The following is an 8,847-nucleotide window of genomic DNA, read 5'->3' as shown; positions in this document are numbered from 1 at the left end:
GTTATAGTTTAATCACGATTGCACTTGTATAGGTTTTTCGGTAAGTTGATATGCCCTAGGAAATAAGTTTCGTTGACAGAGATCTACAGAAAGGGAGCTGTAATTTCTTCCAGGAAAGAATACAATAAACAACTCGCGAGGGTCTTACCATCGGCTGGAGGTCACAAAATGCTTAAAAGGGCTGGATAATAGTGATAGCAGAGAGCCCACCACGTTCTAAAACAACGTGAAAAACAAACAAATTTAAAAATAAAACAAACAAACTAGATTAGGCGTAGGGGCCAAATAACAACGCGTGCCGATGACCCAGTGAACATAAATATGAGCATGTGTACAGACAGTATCTGGAGCGGGAAATCGGCTCACAAGGCTGAGCAGCTAGTTGGGCACAACGTAAGCGAACCAGATCTTTGCCTTCTGCCCAGTCCTGGCGAAGAAGAGTGTAGGACGACACGGAAAGACGTCGTGCCAATCTGCTCCGCGCGTCCGTGCTCTAAGCACTGCTGCTGCCCCCGGTTCCACACTGTGCCAAAACAACCCGTCTACTGCCTGGGCCGCGCTTTTCGGACGTCTTTGCTAGACGCGACTTAAAGCGACTGCTTTTGAAGACCAGCGAGTCATCGATAACGCTAGCTAAGAGTTATCGATAGTGAGAAGGAGAAATGAGCTGCCACCGCTCATTCGCAATTACGGACGGCTGTAGAGGTCCCATGGCTCAATATTCCTGCAGGGGACTTCCAACGACTTGTTACGTCCATTCCACATTGAGCTACTGCACTGTGCCGGAAAAAAGGATGTCCGATACGATATACCTCAATGTATAGCGCGTAAATTGAACGTATTTGTCATTGCTGCTAAGATGTATGACTGCTGTGTTGGTTTTTATCTTGAACACTGTTGTGTCGGGCAAATAATTTTTAGTCAGCCTGTGTGGACATCCTGTTACTTGCAACCGCAAGATAAAAGTGGGGGTTCAAAGCGAAGATGAATAAACATTTGAATGTATTGTGTGCATGCATTTTTCTAGGTCGCATAAGAATGTGGCGTTTTATATCGAGAGGCATTGTATTGCCTTTTCGGGAGGTGCAGGCTACGAATCGCTCTGAAGCAAACATGGTTTTCATTTTCTTGCGATTTTCTTCAACTCGTTTCGTGCTAATTTTTTTTTTCAACAATAGATGACCATTTTCTGTATATGCTCGGGTATTTTTTTACTGTAATAGTGCTCCGTTCCTGGCAACTTCGAAGTCAAGGAAACATTAAAAAAATGCAGACTTAGGAAAAAGCTACATCCATTTCTACAAGCAGTCCGTAGCTAATTAAGGATAATATATTTCATAAATCGAGAAATCATGAAATTTGTGTTCCTTTTAATAAGTTCTGTACCACATTATGAGGCACAATCAACAAATATTCTAACTTGCAGTACTGTTCGTTCATTATCGAGCGAGGTGGCTCAATGTTTACTACTATGGACTGTCATTTGGATGGAGGAAATGTTCAAGTCACAAACCAACCACCCAAACCCAAATAATTTGTGAGGTCTTCAAGTTGATTCAGATGGATACAAGGGTGAAATCGTCGTCTTTCTGCAAAACAGAAAGTGTCTTTGCTTCGGCCATGTGTTCGGAGAGGGGGTGGAGGGTGGGGGGTGGGGACTGCAAGCGCACCAAATGGTGAGGTAACATATCTCACATGTGCTCCATCGGCGATAGTTCCGGAAGCAGTCTAGTGCTAGTTTCCTACCAACATCATAATGGCCGCGCTACCATACTCCCAACAATATTGCTGTTGTAGTCTACAGTCCAAAGATTGGTTTGCTGTAGACAGCTGTCTGAGATCCAGATTTCAGGTTACAAACGTCTCTTTAACACGCATCAGCATGGAGAAAACAACTCTCTGATTCGTGAAGAAATGGTACAGACTCTATGTATGGTAAGTCTCTTGTTACTAGCGACAGATAGAAACAGTATACACTAGAAACTTGAGTCCATGACATTTATGCTATACGACAGTCCTGATGATGATCCACATACCAGTTTTCGTTGTGTCTGAAGACAAGGGCAACAAAAAATTAAATCCATCTACTGCAGTGGCGATAACCAGTTCTCAGCACATGACTTCGCGTGATAGGGCAGATCTATTGAGAGTACCATAATTATTTATTTTCATTTTGATGACTTGTCGATTTTGTTTTTCCGTTGTTCAAGTGCTTTCGAATTATTTTTTCCAAATTTTTGTTTTACAATTATAGAGCCCTGTAACACTAAATCTGCCCTCTCCCACCTGTATACACATAGTAATTTTTAAGATTTGTGTGGATAAGCACTTCATACAAAATATGTTTACATGTGCCTAAGTCGATATTTATTCCTTTCTGTTGTCATCCGTAGGAATGAATGCGGAGTGCCAGCCGTCTGCCAACACTTGCTGAAACTGAAGAGCCTCAGTTATGCGTGGCTCAGTAAATGTCAATACAATAATACCTCAGGTATACGATAATCACACAAGTAATCTGTAATCTGTGACAGTAGACGGTTCACATTATCGCGTTGTTTAATTTTGCGGTTGTCTGTAGCCAAATATATTTGGAAGTGCCTCAGTATTTAAACAAAATGAAATATCATTGCGAAAGTTCACGTACCTGCTATTTGGGATCAAATGTATGCATGTGTAGAGACAGTATTGCAGCTTGTTAGAAGTCTGCCGTGACAGGTAAAGAAACGATTACAGTTTGTTTCAGAAGGACAAAGGACATTGTTTCAGGCAGAATCTTAGTTGAAAAATGATGATTGCACACGCCTGTATTACTCCAAAGTCTGTTATACAACCGATTTCAGTCGTTAATAGACTATCTTCTTGTGGACGTTGAAATCATGAACAGATGTGACGAAACTGATAATCATCATAAATAATAATGGCAATAGTCATCTTCTGCATGTGTCTTATGCTTCATCATGAAATTACGCGATGCTATGTCTACTTTTGTTTTTGAGTTAGAGAGATTTATTTTGTGCTATGACGCTTAATGATGTTTATGTGTTGTACCACATCTGAGTACTATTGAAGAGGATGGTCTGTTAACTACAAATGGCTCTGAGCACTATGGGACTTAACTTCTGAGGTCATCAGTCCACTAGAACTTAGAACTACGTAAACCTAACTAACCTAAGGACATCACACACATCCATGCCCGTGGCAGGATTCGAACCTGCGACCGTAGAGGACGCGAAGTTCCAGAATGTAGCGCCTAGAACCGCTCGGCCACCCCGGCCGGCGGTCTGTTAACTACTAAAACTGGTTGTATAATAAATTTTCGAACTATATAACTATGTGCAATCATGAGTTTTGAACCGCGCGGGTTTGCTGTGCGATCTGAGGCGTCTTATCACGATTCGCGCGGCTCTTCCCGTCGGAGGTTCGAGTCCTCCCTCGGGCATGGGTGTCTGTGGTGTCCTTATGGTAAGTTAGTTTAAGTTAGCTTAAGTAGTGCGTAAGCCTAGGGACCCATAGTACTTACCACAAATTTCCAATTTTCATGAGTTTTGAATTCTTTTTGAAAAGCTGTAAATCATCGCCTTCTCAAAATAATGTAGACTACATATACATGTATATTAATTTAAAATATAAATGTCGGAAATAAGAACATCGTTTATTTTGTTCGACATGGTCGTTGAACCATTAGATAGAGTTGGGAGTACCAGGGAGGCAATGTGTGAACCGAACAACTCACAATAGTCGTACAGGGAGCGATTTCCTCATCGGATGCGGTAAAATGAGTTTCTGTTTTGTATCTTATTTACTCAGTTGTAACATTTTTTCAGTAATGGGTTAACTACAAGAGCAGCACAGCAGTGTTAATTCACTGTTAAAATTATATTTCTCGAAATTGTCGAATGAGGTAGTCGCAAATCTACGAATAGTTGGTTGTTCTACATACTATAAGCCATAAGTTAAATTTGATGCCTGCCAAGCCCAATGTATAGAATAAGCATTCAAAGTGCGTATTTCTGACTTGTCTAATTGTTAGACCCTTGCATAGATAGATTCATCTCGTTTTTAACATTTTTGTTTGTTTAGTAATACCATGTTGCTTTCTGTTGAATCTACACTACTGGCCACTAAAATTGCTACACCAAGAAGAAATGCAGATGATAAACGGGTATTCATTGGACAAATATACTATACTAGAACTGACATGTGATTACATTTTCACGCAATTTGGGGTCATAAATCCAGAGAAATCAGTACCCAGAACAACCACCTCTGGCCGTAATAACGGCCTTGATACGCCTGGGCATTGAGTCAAACAGAGCTTGGATGGCTTGTGCAGGTAGAGCTGCCCATGCAGCGTCAACACGATACCACAGTTCATCAAGAGTAGTGACTGGCGTATTGTGACGAGCCAGTTGCTCGGCCACCATTGACCATACGTTTTCAGTTGATGAGAGATCTGGAGAATGTGCTCGCCAGGGCAGCAGTCGAACATTTTCTGTATCCGGAAAGGCCCGTACAGGACCTGCAACATGTGGTCGTGCATTATCCTGTTGAAACGTAGGGTTTCGCAGGGATCGAATGAAGGGTAGATCCATGGGTCGTAACACATCTGAAATGTAACGTCCACTGTTCATAGTGCCGTCAATGCGAACAAGAGGTGACCGAGACGTGTAACAATGGCACCCCATTCCATGACGTTGGGTGATACGCCAATATGGCGACGACGAATACACGCTTCCAATGTGCGTTCACCGCGATGTCACCAAACACGGATGCGACCATCATGATGCTGTAAACAGAACCTGGATTCATCCGAAAAAATGACGTTTTGCCATTCGTGCACCCAGGTTCGTCGTTGAGTACACCATCGCAGGCACTCCTGTCTGTGATGTAGCTTCAAGGGTAACTGCAGCCCTGGTCTCCGAGCTGATAGTCCATGCTGCTGCAAACGTCGTCGAACTGTTCGTGCAGATGGTTGTTGTCTTGCAAACGTTCCCATCTGTTGACTCAGGGATCGAGACGTGGCTGCACGATCCGTTACAGCCATGTGGATAAGATGCCTGTCATCTCGACTGCTAGTGATACGAGGCCGTTGGGATCCAGCACGGCGTTCCGTATTACCCTCCTGAATCCACCGATGCCATATTCTGCGAACAATCATTGGATCTCGACCAACGCGAGCAGCAGTGTCGCGATACGATAAACCGTAATCGCGATAGGCTACAATCCGACCTTTATCAAACTCGGAAACGTGATGGTACGCATTTCTCCTCCTTACACGAAGCATCACAACAACGTTTCACCAGGCAACGCCGGTCAACTGCTGTTTGTGTATGAAAAATCGGTGGGAAACTTTCCTCATGACAGCACGTTGTAGGTGTCGACACCGGCGCCAACCTTGTGTGAATGCTCTGAAAAACTATTCATTGGCATGTCACAGCATCTTCTGTCGGTTAAATTTCGCGTCTGTAGAATGTCATCTTCGTGGTGTAGCAATTTTGATGGCCAGTAGTGTATATTTCAGTTTTAGTAACGCTTCAATGGCGAACTTATATACAAGACAGAAACTAGGCAAAAAGGTTCAATCCTTGCAGACATTCTGATGTGGAACATATGTGATGCACCATAAACTAGCATATTTACTTGCTGTCATAGGTTCCCAGACTATTAACAAAAAGGGAGTCACATATGGTAGAGTCTAAAACTTTGTAGCCGGTCTCGGTGGCCGAGCGGTTCTAGGCGCTTCAGTCTGGAACCACGCGACTGCTACGGTGGCATGTTCGAATCCTGCCTCGGGCATGGATGTGTGTGATGTCCTCAGGTTAGTTAGGTTTAAGTAGTTCAAAGTTCTAGGGGACTGATGACCTCAGATGTTAAGTCCCATAGTGCTAAGAGCCATTTTAACCATTAAAACTTTCTAATTTCTCTCATCTTGTATTCTACGGCTAATTTTATACCTGTGGACTGGAAGTGGCAACTACTTTTCTAAATTAATTTTAACTTCTTCGTCCAACTCCTGATGTAAAATGAAAATCAGAGTATTCGGGACAAAAGATTGATGAGACGGAGGAATTCAGTAATTACAATCTCACCGTCGCTTTTCAGATACTTCCGTCACGCGACCTTGTTGTTTTATTGTAGCATTCCGGGCCTAAACATCGCCTTTTACTGACTTCTGGTGTCTTGTATGTGATACTGAAAGCTTAGAGGCACAGCAACGCGCAAACGTTAAACAGCGCAGAGACGCCGGTTTACATCGCACTTACAAGGGGGCCGCGCCTACTTATCACCACTGTCTTCGTTGGTTCGGGTTCGGTTGTTGGGGGAAGAGACCAAACAGCGAGGTCATCGGTCTTATCGGATTAGGGAAGGATGGGGAAGGAAGTCGGCCGTGCCCTTACAAAGGAACCATCCCGGCATTTGCCTGGAACGATTTAGGGAAATCGCAGAAAACCTAAATCAGGATGGACGGACGCGGGTTTGAACCGTCGTCCTCCCAAATGCGAGTCCAGTGTGCTAACCACTGCACCATCTTTCTCGTCCCCGGTTTTCTTTCTGTGGGGAAGTTGAAGGGCCATGGTAGGTGCTTCGACGACCAATCCACCTGTCATGAAATATGCTATTCAATACCGCTTCAACCGCACGCGAGCTATGTGCCGGACATCCATCATGTTGGAAGTACATCGCCATTCTGTCATGCAGTGAAACATCTTGTAGTAACATCGGTAGGACATTACGTAGGAAATCAGCATTGCACCAATTAGATTGCCATCTATCCGGCGAACGGTCCGGACACTTGGATGATGTTCAAAAATGGTTCAAATGGCTCTGAGCACTATGGGACTCAACTGCTGTGGTCATAAGTCCCCTAGAACTTAGAACTACTTAAACCTAACTAACCTAAGGGCACACAACACCCAGCCATCACGAGGCAGAGAAAATCCCTGATCCCGCCGGGAATCGAACCCGGGAACCCGGGCGTCGGAAGCGAGAACGCTACCGCACGACCACGAGATGCGGGCTCTTGGATGATGTCGTCCAGGATACCGAGCAGCATACATAGCGCACGCCCGTTGGGCATTTTGATCACAATAGCCATACACCAACACGATATCGATCTTTTCCGCAAATGGTAAACGGTCCCTTTTAACACGGGTGATGTATCACGATGCAAATACCGTCCCCACTGGCGGAATGTTACGTGATAACACGTACTTATACGTTTGTGACTATTACAGTGCCATCTATCACAAGGCGAAAAATGTGGTCCAACTAAAACATTCATATTACTTTACGCACAACACGAATGTGTAATAAAAAATGGGAGTTCCTATTAAAAAAAAACGGAGTTGATATCCGTTTGACCTATGGCAGCGCCATCTAGTGGGCCAACCATTGTGCCATCTGGTTTTCCCCCTTCAAGCTAGACGAGTTTCGTTCTTTGTAGTTTTTTCGTTTGACGCTTATTTCGTGAGATATTTGGCCCAGTCACTATCAATGGACCACCCTGTATATGCTCCTGGGTTCGCCTTATAAACCAGTATCTGATTTCGGAATATCTGTCTGACCATGAGGTAATCTAACTGAAATCTTCCCGTATCACCCGGCCATTTCCAAGTATACCTCCTCCTCTTGTGATTCTTAAACAGATTATTCGCTATTACTAGCTGAAATTTATTACAGAGCTCAGTTAATCTTTCTTCTCTCTCACTGATTATCCCAAGCCCATATTCTCCTGTAATCTTTCCTTCTACTCCTTCCCCTCCAACTGAATTCCAGTCTCCCATGACTATTAGATTTTCATACCCCTTTACGTACTGTGTTACCCTCATACACTTTTTCTGTCTCTTCATCTTCAGCTTGCGTCGTCGACGTGTGTGTCCTGTTTTCGGTGTTGGTTTGCTGTCGATTCTGATAATAACCACCCTATCACTGAACTGTTTACAGTAACACACTCTCTGCCCTACCTTCCTTTTCATAAGGAATCCAACTCCCATTATACCATTTTCTGCTGCTGTTGATATTACCCTATACTCATCTGACCAGAAGTTCCTGTCTTCTTTCCCTCTTCACTTCACTGACCCCTAATGTATCTAGATTGAGCCTTTGCATTTCCTTTTTCAGATTTTTTAGCTTCCATACCACGTTCAAGTCTCTGACTTTCTATGCCCCTTCTCGTAGAACATTATTCTTTCGTCGGCTGTTCAATCTTTTTCTTATGGTCACCTTCCCCCTTGGCAGTACCCTCCCGAAGATCGAATGGGGGCTATCCCTCAATCTATTGCCAATGGAGAGATTCAGTTTCAGGCCACATGCCCTTTGGATACACGTTACGTGTCTTTAATGCAGTGGTTTCCATTGCTTTCTGCGTCCTCATGCTGTTGATCATTGCTGATTATTCCGCCTTCAGGGGCAGTTTTCCGCGACAAGGACCGGAGAGTTCTCCGAATCTCTGTCCGCTCCTCCACCCTCTTTGACAAGGCCGTTGGCAGAGTGAGGGTGGCTTCTTATGTCGGAAGTCTTCCGGCCGCCAATGCCGATTATTAATCTAAATTTAAGCGGGGGCGGGTTTCGAACTCGGAATCGAGGATGTTTTGATTAGTAATCAAAGAGACTACCCCTAGACCACGGGTGTAGCTTCTTGTTAATGGTAAGTTTGATAAATAACAGAGTGTTACAGAGATGTTTATTTAACTAGGACGGGAATCCCGAGGGAAGACGATGTTCTTTCCGCGAAATTCTATTGAAAAAATTTAAAGAATAGGTATGTGCAAGAGGTTGCACAACGATTCCACTGCCGTCAGTGTACTGTGGGTAATAAATGAATAGGTTAAGTTGAGTTGTCTTTGT

This window comes from Schistocerca nitens, chromosome 1 (assembly GCF_023898315.1).
Source record: "Schistocerca nitens isolate TAMUIC-IGC-003100 chromosome 1, iqSchNite1.1, whole genome shotgun sequence".
In the NCBI taxonomy this organism is placed as follows: Eukaryota; Metazoa; Arthropoda; class Insecta; order Orthoptera; family Acrididae; genus Schistocerca; species Schistocerca nitens.
The sequence above is the reverse complement of the archived record's forward strand: the minus strand, read 5'-3'. Positions refer to the sequence as shown.